This window comes from Schistocerca piceifrons, chromosome 2 (genome assembly GCF_021461385.2).
Source record: "Schistocerca piceifrons isolate TAMUIC-IGC-003096 chromosome 2, iqSchPice1.1, whole genome shotgun sequence".
In the NCBI taxonomy this organism is placed as follows: domain Eukaryota; kingdom Metazoa; phylum Arthropoda; class Insecta; order Orthoptera; family Acrididae; genus Schistocerca; species Schistocerca piceifrons.
The window spans coordinates 130,004,261-130,018,593 of record NC_060139.1 but is presented as its reverse complement, the minus strand read 5'-3'; the positions used below and the strand labels follow the sequence as shown (position 1 = coordinate 130,018,593).

The window sequence follows — 14,333 nt, the reverse complement described above, 5'->3', positions numbered from 1 at the left end:
GGAGCGCGCCAGCGGGCAGCAGTAGCGGTGACGCCGTGCTCGGAGTAAGAAGTACAGTCGAGTGCTGCTAGTCCTAGCTGTGTTACATATAACGGCTAGTGTGTCGATCTAAGTACGACGGGAAAGTAATGGTTGGCATATCTGGAAGCATGGCCGGGGAAGTTATTATGGATTAATGGACATAGTGCTGAAGAAACGAGGACTTAAATGGGAAGTGCACTGTGGACCCAAGTCGCAACAGTAAAAGCCCGCTGCCACGTTGTGTCGCCGCCGTGGACTTCTGTCGATCCACCGACAACGAGGAAAGTAAGATCTACGTGATTTTCGAAGGATAAAATTGTAGAAGGCTTGCCAGTGACTTTGCTTTTCTCTGAAGTTGAACAATTAATAACAAGAACTTTATAATCGAAGTGTTGCAGTTACATTCCACCCGACAATAACACCAAGTAGGTTCCTTCCGATCCTTACCTTATTGAACCGAGTGTCTCACGCCATTATCAAGAGAAAATAGGTTAATTATCAAATTATTTGTATAGAAGGTGAAGAGTAAATTTCAGACTGTTTTGAACGATTGGTTATCGTAGTTAATTGTTGCACTTAATAAGCTTACGCCAACCGTAGTAACTTAATAATAGACTGAAGTAATAAATTTGATTATTAAGATTTATTTCAATACATATTCAGCTGAAGTTAGTTCAAGGATATTTCATGAAACTGTAAAGCTTATTCCACCTGACAATCGCCCAATTAACGAATTATTATCATTCAAAACATAGTTAATCAATTATTGGCAATGTATTTCACTATCAGTAGATTAAACTGTGCAAAGTACGTAATTTTAAAGACAGAATTACAGTCCATTATTCGAAATCTCTATAGATAATTATCTGTGTTGTCAGCATTGCACTTAGCTGACAAATTATGAACAAAATAATTATCAAAATACTTATTGAAAGTTAACCATTAATGTTTAAGTGTAGTTGTATTGAAACTTCCTGGCAGATTAAAACTGTGTGCCCGACCGTGACTCGAACTCGGAACCTTTGCCTTTCGCGGGCAAGTGCTCTACCATCTGAGCTACCGAAGCAAGACTCACGCCCGGTCCTCAAAGCTTTACTTCCGCCAGTGGGGCGTGAGTCGTGCTTCGGTAGCTCAGATGGTAGAGCACTTGCCCGCGAAAGGCAAAGGTTCCGAGTTCGAGTCTCGGTCGGGCACACAGTTTTAATCTGCCAGGAAGTTTCATACTAGCGGACACTCCGCTGCAGAGTGAAAATCTCATTCTGTAGTTAGATTGTTATAACACAGCACTTATGTAAAAGTTTCCGTTCCATCTACTGCGCTACAAACAGGTAAACTTTATTTTTGACACAATTATTCACGTACTTGACAGGACTGTCGCTCATCAGTTGAGCTGACACCCGATTTTTTTAATTGCTTTTACAACTTAGTCATTTCTTTCGCCAAAATTTCCACTGGCAAACACGGGTCAAAATTCATCATTCACGGTCATTGTTAACTTGTAAATTCGTTAATCCCGGGAAGCAGGGGGTGTTATACTACTATGTACATATTCTGTGAATATGAACGTCCTATAACCAGACGTACAAGGTGTTCTGTTTTTTTTTTCTGAACATGAGTGTACTTCTTTGCATAATAGATCGACCCGAATTCCCATAAACGGTGTGTTACACGAAAACTCACTGCCGCGACAAGTGAGAGGAGAGTCGGACCCGGCTCTCGGCGGGTGGCGTTTGCGAGGTAAAGAGTTGGCGGCGGCTCCCGCCCCCCGGCACTCGTCGCTATACAGTGGAGCAGAGAGCGTTGCGGGCGACGCGTACGGCAGGGACACGTGTCCGGCGTGGCGCTGGCAGGCGCCCGGTGGGCTGTAATTGGCAGCATGCGCGCTCTGCGGCCGCCGTAATTACTGCGGCTGGCCGGGGCGGCGGGGGGCGGCGGGGGCGGCGCCGCCATGCAAATACCCGGCGCGCCGCCCCCGCATTGTGGGCGCCGCAGTCGCTGTCCGCTGCACGTCTGCACGCCCACTGCCCTCATCTCCTCACAACGGCCGCGACGACAACATTGTCGGCGCTCTGGATGCGACGAGACTGACGCAGTAGTTCAGGTGCGAGGGGCGTTTCCATTTTGCATCACCTGTACGATACCAAATTTCCGTGTACAACGCGTTACGAGGTAGAGAAGGTAAACTAACACTTACACAATTTGTAGCCCTAAGGAAAACATTTTCACCAGTTGGCTGGAATTTGCAGCAGCGATGTACAGGGTAACCAAAAAGTCAGTATAAATTAGGAAACTTAATAAACCACGAAATAACGTAGATAGAGATGTAAAATTTGACACACATGCTTGGAATGACATGGGGTTTTATTACAACCGAAAAAAACAAAGTTCACAAAATGTCCGACAGATGGCGCGTGAAAGATATCTTGCGAGCGTCGTTTGGTGATCATCGTGTGCTCAGCAGCCACTTTCGTCATGTTTGGCCTCCCAGGTCCGTGCGCTTATTGGCTTTGGGGTTACCTGAAGTCGTAAGTGTATCGTGATCGACCGACATCTCTGGGGATGCTGAAAGACAACGTCCGACGCCAAAGACTCACCATAACTCCGGACAAGCTTTACAGTGCTGTTCACAACATTATTCCTCGACTACAGCTACTTTTGCGGAATGATGGTGGACATATTCAGCATTTCCTGTAAAGAACATCATATTTGCTTTGTCTTACTTTATGCTAATTATTGCTGTTCTGATCAGATGAAGTGCCATCTGTCGGACATTTTTTTGAAGTTTTGTATTTTTTTGGTTCTAACAAAACCCCATGTCATTCCAAGCATGTGTGTCAATTTGTACCTCTCTATCTACATTATTTCATGATTTATTCAGTTTTCAAATTTATACTGACTTTTTGATCACCCGGTACATTGAGGTGATAATTCTTCGAGTACCTACTAATATCCTGTCGGAAGGCCTTTCGCCCGGCGTAGTGCACCACCTCGACGTGGCAGAGCCTCAACAAGTCGTTGGAAGTCCCCTGAAGAAATATTGAGCCATGGACGTCCGCAAAAAGAGACCTCTCGATTATGTCCCATAAATAGTCCATGCGATTCATGTTGGGCGACCTCGCTGGTCACATTATTTTCGCGAAAAATTGTGGTCCTGTGACTTGGCGCATTGTCAGCCATAAAAATTCTCCCGTTGTTTGTGAACATGAAGTCCTTCAAAGTCTGCAAAAGGCTTCCAAGTATCACAGAATAACAATTTTCAGTCATTGATCGTTTCAGTTGGACCACAGGACCCAGTCCGTTTCATGTAAACACAGCCCACACCATGATGGAGCCACCATCAGCTTGCACAGTGCCTTGTTAACAACTTGCGTCCATTGTTTCGTGTGGTTGAGCCACACTCGAACCGTAAAATCAGTTCTTACCAACTGAAACGGGGATCATCTTGCCAGGCCACGGTTTTCCAGTCATTTACGGTGCAACTGATGTAGTCACGAGCCCAGGAGAGGCACTGCAGGCGACGTCGTGCTGTGAGCAAAGGCACTCGCGTCGGTCTTCTGCTGCCACACTAACTCCAAATTTCGCCGCTTTGTCCTAACGGATAGGTTCGTCGCACGTCCCGCATTCATTTCTACTGTTACTTCACGCAGTGTGGCTCGCCTGTTAGCACTGACAACTTTACGGCAAACGCCGCTGCTCTCGGTCGTTAGGTGAAAGTCGTTGGCCACTGCGTTGTCCGTGGTTAAAGGTAATGCCTGAAATTTGGTGTTCTCGACACTCTTGACACTATGTATCTCGGAATATTGAATTCCCTTACGATTTCCGAAATGGAGTGCCTAGCTCCAACTACCATTCCGCTTTCAAAGTCCGTTGATTTCCGTTTTCAGCCACAATCGTGTCGGAAACCTTTTCACGTTACTCACCTGAGTGCAAATGACAGCCCCGCCAATGCAGTGCCCTTTTATACCTTGTGATGGGCGATACTACCACAATCTGTAGATGTGCAGATCCTACCCCCATGATTTTTTGTCACCGGTGAAATACAGGGAGCGAAATGTTACCTACATCTTGTGGAGAAAAATAACATGACGTGAAAGAAAAGCAGTGGTTAAGAAGGGAGTAAGACAGGGTTGCAGCCTGTCCCCAATGTTATTCATCGTGTACGTGCAGCAAATTGTAAAGAAAGATAGAGATACATTTGGAAAAGCAGCGAGAAGAAATAAAAACTTTAAAGTTTGCCTAAGACATGATTCTGTCGCAGACGACAGAAGACTTCGAATAAACGGACCAGTTAAACGGAACATATTTTCTCTTTAAGAGACATTTAAAAAAATCAGCAGAAATAAATCGAGGATAATACAAAGTAGGCGAAATAAATGAGGCAATGGAGTTTTGCTATTTGGGATTGACTAGCATCAGCAAGAAAAGCTTATCTGAGAATGAGAAGTATGTTGATATCTAACACAAATTTATTAGACTCCGATTACAATTACTTCGTGATTGACATCTAAGCGAGTCGAGTGGTACTGGCCAGCCGCCATCCAATCGTCGTTCTTTCTCGAGCGGTTCGTGTTCGTCATGTTGCCTGTTTCGTAGGTACGTACAGGGCATTGTGGAGTGTGGCTGAGTGTGTGCCTGCAATACTGTCCCCTCCGACTGCAATCTGTCAATCACAAACTAATCTTAATCGAAGTATAGGAAGTCTTTTCTGAAGGTACTTTTCTGAAGCGCAGCCTCATATCCGAGTGAAAAGTGGACGACAGACATTGCAGGCAACAAGAAAATAACTTTTGAAATGTGATGCTACGATAAATACTGAAGATTACATGAGTAGATCGGATAACTAATGAAGAGGTATTGAACTGAAATGGGGAGAAAAAGAAATTTATACCAGAACGTGACTAAAAGAAAAACTTTGTTGGTAGGACACTATTTGAGGCATCTAGAAGTAGTTAACTTGATAATGGAAGCAAGCGATTGAGAAGGTTTGGATAATTCTGGAAAGAGAGGCCAAAGCTTGGCTACAGTATGCATGAAAAAGGGAATGTAGGTTGCAATACTTGGGCTTGGACTTGGATATATTATATTAGAGTGAATTGCTGCATCAAGCCAGTCTTCAGCGGAAGACCACGACACGACATGTTCGCTCTACATCCACATCTATTCTCCGCAAGTCACCTTATGGTGTTTGGCGTAGGGTACTTCTACCACTCCCCTTCCTTTTGTTGTTGCATTCGCGACTGGTGGGTGAGAATAAAGATCGTCGGTAGACAACCGAGTAAGCTCCAGCGTCTTTGATTTTGTCGTCACAATCACTTCACCATGGCAGAAAGTAATATTCTTTGAACACGCGCTCGCGGGATTGCTGCAGTAGAAATTTCCGTGATGCACAATCCCTCTTTTGTGTGACTGTCGCTGTAGTTTATTGAGCACCCCCGTAACGTTCTCGTACTTAATAAACGGAACTGTCACGAAACGGGCTGCTCTTCTTTTGATATTCTGTATCTGTTTCAGTAATCCTGCCTGGTTAGGGGCCCACATCGACGAGTAATACTCAACAATAGGTCGAACTAGTCTTTTTTAAGTTACTTCTTTCGTGGCTTAAGTGCATTTTCTTCGGATTCTCTAAATGAATATCAGCCTGGCATCCGCTTTTCATATAGCTACCTCGACCACCACGACGACGACGACGACGACGACGACGACGACCACCACCACCACCACCACCACCACCACCACGAGCTTTTCGTAAAGTTCACGTTGTTTCTGCCACTTAACTGCAAACACTAGCCTATGCTTATTAAAACTGTTTTAGAGTTCATTAGCTGTTTCTCATATTTTTGTCCGATGGAAAATATACATATATATCAACGCTTAATTTAGAGTCATTGTCCTTATTGTACACAAACTGTTGGTTGTCATTGGCTTTAGTAAATGAAAAAAAATTATTGACCACAGACAATTGTCACTTGAAGACTGTTAATAATTCAATAATTCTTCGCTCTATGTTAAGAAATTGCAAGGACACCGCAGGTAGAAATTGAATATCGAATGAATTATCTGTTAGTGGTTATCTGTTGGATTCCAGCGGGGAACAAAAGTTCTTTGCCTTTTGAGAAGCACTGCTGATGACAACTCGCGACCTGCCTCATGAACACCGTTCCACGAAGCATTTGCGGAAACAATGGCAATTTAAAAACTACATGTAACTCTAGAGCTCTAAAAAATAGGCCATGTGTTCTTGATATGATAATTGTTGGAAGATGGCATGCTCTTGTTAGACATTTTTCTGACACATATATTTTTTATTAATGAAGCACTTTTTCCATGAATCACTATCGATTTCTGCAGAGCTACAGCACCGGTGGCGAGGGAAAATATGCTATACGTAGGCTGCACTTGCAAGTGATAATATCGATATTCACGTTGAGATAAATAATTATTCTGTAGGCATAATCAGTTCCTCTTCAGAAGTCGAATTTATGGATCCTCATACATTTAGTACAGTTTCCTCTGCGCACCACTTTAGAAATGCCTCAAATAGGGAGGCCAGGAAGAGTGTTCCCTTCTTTGGTAATCAGGAAGAAGAACTGGAAAATATTTGATGTCCTGTGATTCCACTCTGCAACAGGTGAGGCGAGCTGTGATCTGCAACAAAAAAACGAAAATATTCTTTACTTTTATTAATACATTCATCTAGAGCCAGCGCAAATTTTGAATGAACAGTATTCATACTTCATCGTTTCAAATCTTTCCCTCGAGTGACGTTTCATTAACTGGAGTAACTGTGTAGCTGGATAACTGTTTTTTTCCTATCTTGTAAAAGTATTCTGTTTTAATGACAGGACAAAATACTTCTAGTACGCCGTGAAGTAGATTATTCTTCAGTATCATACGCTGTCAACGTAGTGCTTTAACTGGAAAAGAAAATGCTCAGTGGCCCTTCTAAACAACTCATTCCAGGAAGGATTCAAAATCAAACGTAGCTTCTTAGTAGGGATAATGTATCTGTTTTGTCTTTTAAGCATGACCAGCCTGTATGTGACATTTGGTATATCTATTTGTATTCTTTTGCTTACAGATTGCTGAAAGTTAAAGGTCGAAGAGGAACAATTCATTTTATTGGTGAGTGTCGAATAGGTTTCTATTTAGCTTTTTTTTCCTTATACTAATGTTATCTTCAACTTTTATTTTACTTTCACTTGGTCTGATCTCCGTTTTTGCTGTAGATTTACAAAGCACATCTTTGGACGCCTTTAATACTAATCGACTAGACGCAAGAAAGATAAATTTAATGCCACGTACGTTTACATTGCATTTAACAGGACCAGCTATTCAACCAGGTTTTGTCATACAAGGGAGTGGCTGTTTAGACGCCAGAGCAGTACGCAATTAAATAGAAACATTGGCTTACTAGTTTTGATTATGTAGTTGCTTGATTTTGATTATTCGTTTTCACTTTGCGATATGAAAGCATAGTACATGGTTTGCATAGGAAGAATATCTATCTAAGTCGAGGAGAACTATGTGGATAGACGTTCAGAGTAATTGCGTGTAGAGGAATAGAGAAATGGTTTGGGTTTACGTCTCGTCGATATCGAGAACATTAGAGACGGTGCCCAACTCAATGAGAAGTAATCGGACAGGGAATCGGTGTTTGCTAGCCCAACGAACCATCCCAGCATTCGGTTGAATAGATTTATGAAAATAATAGAAAACGTAAATTAGGATGCCCGCAACAGAATTTGAATCTCATAACTAGAGCACGAGTCGAACGGTTGACAAATCAGCGTCTTGGTGGTATACCTACCCAACTTTTAAACCATCAACAGACACTTTCGCTCTGCAAAAACATTATGTGCCCGATAAACAGTTTGAACGCCAGGTATGCTTCCCAGATGCGGTGTGGTCTATCCTCAGTCACCAGGTAATACGAGCTTTCTTTAACCGCCGGTAGGCCCTCCTCCCACCCTCGACACAAAGAATCGAACTCCTATGCATAAAACAGCCTCCGATGTGACTGCTTTACAAGTGCGTTTGTTGTACATTGCAGAGTGTTCTAATTTTTAATACTGGATGAATATTGTCTGGATATGAAACTTCCTAGAGGATAAAAACTGTGTGCCGGACCGAGACTCGAACTCGTGTCCCGAGTTCGAGTCTCGGTTCGGCACACAGTTTCAATATGCCAGGAATATTCACATCAGCGCACACTTCACTGGAGAGTGGAAATTTCATTATTGTCTGGATACTTGGTGCTGTGTGAGTTACTTGCCTCAAGGGATATACACAGTTTCTAACTTTACTTACTGTGTTAAATATTTGACATAAGATTGTATCTCTTAATGAGTAGCTGAAGACCGAATAGTTACACGACATCCTGAAAATCAAGTTTTTGTTACTCCCGGAAGCCGTTAAATAGACATTTAGTAATGGAGACTGCATCAGTTCGCACGCCCCCAAAAGGCGTATCCAGCGAGGGATAGGGAAGGGCATTTACGCGCCCTTCTCCCTCCCCCGCCCCCCTACGGAAAAAATGAACGTCCCAAATTGAACTCCCGCCGTTAGCCTCTACACGTACTGATGTACCAGTGCAGAGTTTGAAGAAAGAAAGAACATCTATTGAAAATTTACTAGTACAAAATGTACCAAGAAAAATTGCGAAATTGTTTTGCCATTCACCGTGAAACTAATGAGTTGGCGGGTCCCTCCCCACCCCACATACACACTCACCTCGCACCCCTCTTTCCCTAACTGATATCCTGCGTACGTTCCTGCTCTGTCCATAAAGAGCTGCGAGAAAGAACAAATGAGAAGGATGTAAGTGACGGCATCTTACCCTAGGTTTCTGCAGAACATACCTCGTATGTTCACAAAATAAGTTTACTAGATTTTTATATTTTTTAGAAAAAATGTATTTGAATAAAAATCACAGAACATTGTGAGACACTTATTGACTATTTTTTGCACATAATCGCCATCCCGTTCAATGCATTTGGTGAGCCGTGGGACAAGCATCTTTACGCCCTTCTCGAAGAACTCTTCCGCCATACCCTTCCCCGTTTCAGAATCTCTTTCTGCATCCGCTCGTCAGTTTACAATTTAATTCCACTCCTGTGCGCCAACAGGGAGTTAAAAAGATGACAATCTAAAGACACTAGTCGGGGGGAATACGGGGGGTGGTTAGGACATCCCAAACAAATGAGTCCCAAGGTCCTTGGTGGCTAAGACTGTGGGAGGACGGGCTTTGTCGTGCAACAAGCACACTCCGCTGGTCAGCATCCCCCTTTTTGTTTTTAATTTTTCTTTTGAGTTTCTCAAGGATCTCGCAATTTCGTCGTGCACTAATCGCCTCCCCAGGAGACAGGAATGGTGTGCGTTTTCGGTCCCAAAAAACCTGAAGCCACGTGTTTTTGCCCGAAATTGTGGTTTTGAACTTTTCAGCAGATGGGGAATTGGTGTGTCACCACTGTTGTTTTGTCTCAGGCTTGTAATGAGCCACAGTAGAACTCATAAAATCCTCACCTTCCAATTCAAGTTGCTTAAGAAACTGGCGGGCGCTATTGACCCTATCTTTTTGTGCTGCTCTGTCTACTGATTTGGGAGCCATCTTCCGCACAATTTCCAATATTCCAGAGTTTTTTTGAGTGTCTCGTATGAGGAGGTTCTGGAGCGATGTGGTAACATCGCAAAAATTTCATCCAGTGTCAATCGCCGGTCTTCAAGAACATTTCCTCGATTTTTTGCACCAACTTACTAGTCAAAATGCAAAGTCTTCCAGTCCTCTATTCGCCTTGGACATTTTTTTCTCGCTTCCCTAAGCTCTCTACACTACTTAAACCCGCTCGTTCTGTTCATAACATCTTCGTCGTAAGCTGTTTCGATTCGCGAAAAAATGTCGGTAAGTTTTACTCCTTCCGCGAGTAAGAGGCTGATCACAGCACGTGGCGCGCACTTCTAGGCGTGATTTCTTACCGACATCTTGCAAGCAACTGGACATTACAACATGAATTTGCGTACTACCTTGTTTCTGCGATGCTCGCTGTTCTAAAGAGATCCACCTCTGCCACAGAGTGTTGCCAGCCTTCAAAATACAAAAAGCCACAGCGCCTTATGGTTACAGTACACTTAGTTTCTGATGATGCCTCCCACAATATGACATACGATATACTTACTGCAAAAAAGTATTTAAAGACAGAGTTGTCATGTCCAAAGTCGGATTAGTAATTGAGTGGTCACAATTTAGAGTGTAAAATTACTTCTGGAAAATAGTCATGCATTAAAGACAGTATCTCATAAGCCACTGAGAAAGAGAATTTATCAAAGACTTAAGTTCCCAGCGGATGTTCAGGATAACGCCATTCCTTTCATGTGACGGAGGCTCTCCTAAAAGCTGGGAGCACAACACATTACGCTTTCATGCGGAAATCATAGAATGTCCTAAGGGCGACGTCTGGCCCTGCGCGAGGCTCTCAGCGACTCTCAAGCGTCTTCTGAAGGGCCACGTTTCATCGTCGGTCTGGGAACGACATCCGGCTGCTCTCTGGTCCGAGAGACAACTCCTCCACAAACTGGACCACTCCGGAGCGTTCTTCAGAGCTCGGGCACGCCGTGATCACGACAATCGATCTGTGAATCCAAATACCCGTGAGCTGACGCGGGGCCCGTTGAGTTTCCTAGCTGAGTAGCAGCGCGGAAAAGGAAGTAGACAAAAAGAGAGAGAGAGAGAGAGAGAGAGAGAGAGAGAGAGAGAGAGGAGAAGGTGAAAAAATATCGAGCGCGCTAGGGGAACCTTTTAGCGAAAAAGGCACTTGGGCGGCAAAGAGGACACGTCGAGCATCCTCAGCCGGGAAAATGCAGGTACAAGCGAACGGCGACGGACGTGGGGTGAGCCCGGCTGCCGTTGAGGGTGCGTAGCGGTGTAGCAGAAGAGGCTTCGTGGTTGTGGAGGGGGTGGTGGGGAGGGGGAGGGTTGGGTTAGGGGGGGGGGGGTGAGGGCCTGGAAGCGGGAGAGGGGCGGCGCGGGGTTCGAAGCCCTCCTCTCCAGAGCCATCCCTCGGAGTTTAAAATAACCGGTGCAGGCTCGCAGCTAACGGCTTGGCAGCCCTCCAGCATGCCGAGGGTTGGTCGGCGCCGGCAGGAGGAAGCCCCGGCCGGTCACGAGCCAATATGAGGCACCGTTACTCCCAAGAAATCCAATCTAGCCGGCCGCAGCCGCAGCCGCCAGTCCCTGCTGCTGCTGCTGCCGTTTTATTTTGCCCCAGCGCCGCGTCGCGCCGCAGCTGCGGTTTCACACTTTCTCGCTCCGCGGATTAATAGACCTCACCTCACCGCCACTTCAGATTTTCCACGCGTCTCGTACGCCGCGCTGTTTACGAATGGATATTTAATTACTGATTCGTATCAGCCGTCGTCCAATCATTTCATCGGAGCGGACGAATATTCAGATACAATGTAGCTAGTGTGCTAGTCTGTCAAACATTGCAACCTTCCCTTGACTGGGTGACAGTTTCTGCACTTACACACGTGCCTATAACATTTAGAACACACCTCGTAACCTTTCCTATGTTTCGTTATAGTTTTCGTCTTAACCTTTCCGAAGAATTTATCACCTACCACATCACTTTGACACCACGAAGGGTGGCAGTAACTACTCTTCTCCTACAACAGAGACTTCATTTAATTTATATTTTCGGGAAGGAAGTGTTGTAACGTCCCCTTAGAAGAATTAATGAATGACTGTGCTGATAAACATCTTATGTTATTTGCTTTTCAAACAGCTGAGCAAAACTGAACGTACTCGGACATTACTCTCTTTACTTATTCTGGTCAACACTAAACTCATACACAATATTTTTAGCGCAACGCAATCTGACTTTCAGTAATCCCTACAAAAGAATGGCCCTGACTAACAATAACCTATACCTTACACAAATCACTTACCTCACAAAAATCTTCGTTACTCGAACTACTGCAATACAGCGAGCGCCACTACTGCCAGCTAAATAAAAGATTCAAACTACTGAAGGCACTAACTACTGATAGGCATACTAAGCAGATGAAAGATTTTGATAGAGAACAAACAATGTATTTACCTTAATAGTGTTCAAAAGTCATAATGTATATATATCAGTTCATGACATCCAGTCTTACAAATTTACTGTCTCTGTCCAGATCATCCGCTCTCAAAATTCCGCCATCTCACTCCCCACATCCACCACTGCTGGCGGCTCACCTCCAACTGCGCAACGCTACGCGCTGTTAATATCCAGCTGCCCAACACTACAATAGCAAACAACAATGCAAACCAGCCACAGACTGCACACACCACAGCCAGTGATTTTCATACAGAGCGGTACGTGGCGTTACCAATAAAAAAAAACAACAGCCTACTTACAGTGTGAATTATGTGAAGTTCACAGACGAACTCGACTGAATGTAGTGAGTTTGCTTAGTAGTTGTTGCACATGGTGATCCGTCTGAGATGTCAGAAAAGTAAAACACAATGTACAAGAAACTATGCGTATGTAGGAGAGGCCGGAGTTTGTATCTGAAATTTGTGTCATAGTACATTAGAATTCATCATGTCCGTCATGTCCAAGTTGCGCTACGTGGCGTGCAGTATTTCTGGATTGGTTTCCTGAAAGGCCGCTGTAATTTGCCTCTGTATGTTGGCCGGATACTGTGATCTTTGTGGATGCGTTGTTGACTTAACGTAGTCGCACACAAAAAAATCTGTGGACGTTAGGTCGCAGCTATTAGGAGGCCATGGGACAGGTCCATTACGACCGCACCAGCGATGGTTGAATATCTCGTTTAATTATTCCCCCACATCACGAGAGCGTTAAAAATCTCATAGAAAGTTTGAAGTGGGATACACTTGCAGATGGACGGCGCGCTAAGCGGAAGGAGCTGCTCACTAAATTCCGAAATCCATCTTCGACGAGGATGTAGAACATATATTATTACCACCAACTTTCAAATAGCGCACTGATCACCATTGAGAGATAAGGGAAATCGGAGCTCGTTCTGAGGCGCTCAGACAGGGGGGGAATATGGCTTTGGCGCGAATTGTGCCCTCCACCACACACCGCTTACTGGCTATCGGGGTATATATGTAGATGTAGATACATTGAGAGTCCAATACGGTGGAGCGCCGTCCTGATGATTGATGGTGGTGTCTAGTATCCCACTTTCCTGTAACTGGGGGACCGCGTACTACTCTATCATTTTAAGGTAACTGAAAGCACGAACAGTCTCCTTCCCAAAAAAGAATGGGCCGAAGACTTTCGCATGGGTCACTAAGCAACACACCCACTTTAGGGAAGGCGGAGATCAGTATTTAAGTCCCGTCGACAACGAGGTCATTAGAGCCGGAGCACAAGCTCGGACTAGGGAGTGATACGGAAAGAAATCGGCCTTCCCTTTCAAAGAAACCATAATGACAATTTCCTGAATTGATTTAGGGAAATCAGGGAGAACCCAAATCAGGATGCCCCTACGCGGGTTTGACCCGTCGTCCTTCCGAATGCGAGTCCAGTGTGAGTACTTTCGAGTTAGTGTGGGGCATGTAAATTTTCAGTTTTACCAAACTGTTATGCGTGCTGACTCGGTCAGTCACATGAAATGTTACTTCGTCTGTGAACAGGCACCGATTTTACCACTGTTCGTCTGCTTCCTGCCTCTTACACATCATCTTAACAAATTTGAGTCCAGTTCCGTAATTCAGCTGCGTCAGTGCTTGCGTGCGCTGAATACGGTATGGATACAGTACAGGTTACGGTATCACCTAACAAGCCTCTTACATGTTGTGTATGGTGTATTCAGTTCTGTTGATAAGCGAAGAAGTGACCTTTGTGGACTCTGTCATGGCTTGTCGAACATCTTCCTCCTTGTTTCTCTCACGCTGCCTTCTGCCCGCCTGAGGCATCTGCACCATTTTCCAAGAACATACAGTGTCACTTAACAGTGTCTCGATGTGATGGGACATACCTGACATTGTACCGACTCCTAATTTTATTTTTCTGACATCTCAGGCAGAGCACGCTGTACATCAATTGACAGAAAATCCTCGGAAGTTCTGGTCTTACGTTAAATCAGTAAGTTGCTCGAAACAGCATATCCAGACACTCCGGGATGATGATGGCATTGAAACAGAGGATGACACGCGTAAAGCTGAAATACTAAACACCTTTTTCCAAAGCTGTTTCACAGAGGAAGAGCGCACTGCAGTTCCTTCTCTAAATCCTCGCACAAACGAAAAAATGGCTGACATCGAAATAAATGTCCAAGGAATAGAAAAGCAACTGGAATTA

At 44.4% G+C, this 14,333-nt stretch overlaps 1 long non-coding RNA gene across 4 annotated transcripts in view; it reads right to left on the bottom strand.

Moving 5' to 3' along the window:
- The window catches only part of LOC124777315, a 163,997-nt gene that overhangs the window by 21,571 nt on the left and 128,093 nt on the right, over positions 1–14,333 (bottom strand). For 3 of the 4 annotated variants that reach the window (XR_007015712.1, XR_007015710.1, XR_007015709.1), the window contains exon 3: positions 5,893–6,666. This is a non-coding gene — a long non-coding RNA (uncharacterized LOC124777315). Of the gene's footprint in view, positions 1–5,892; positions 6,667–14,333 lie in introns of those variants that run through there. The other variant, XR_007015711.1, reaches the window with a different exon arrangement.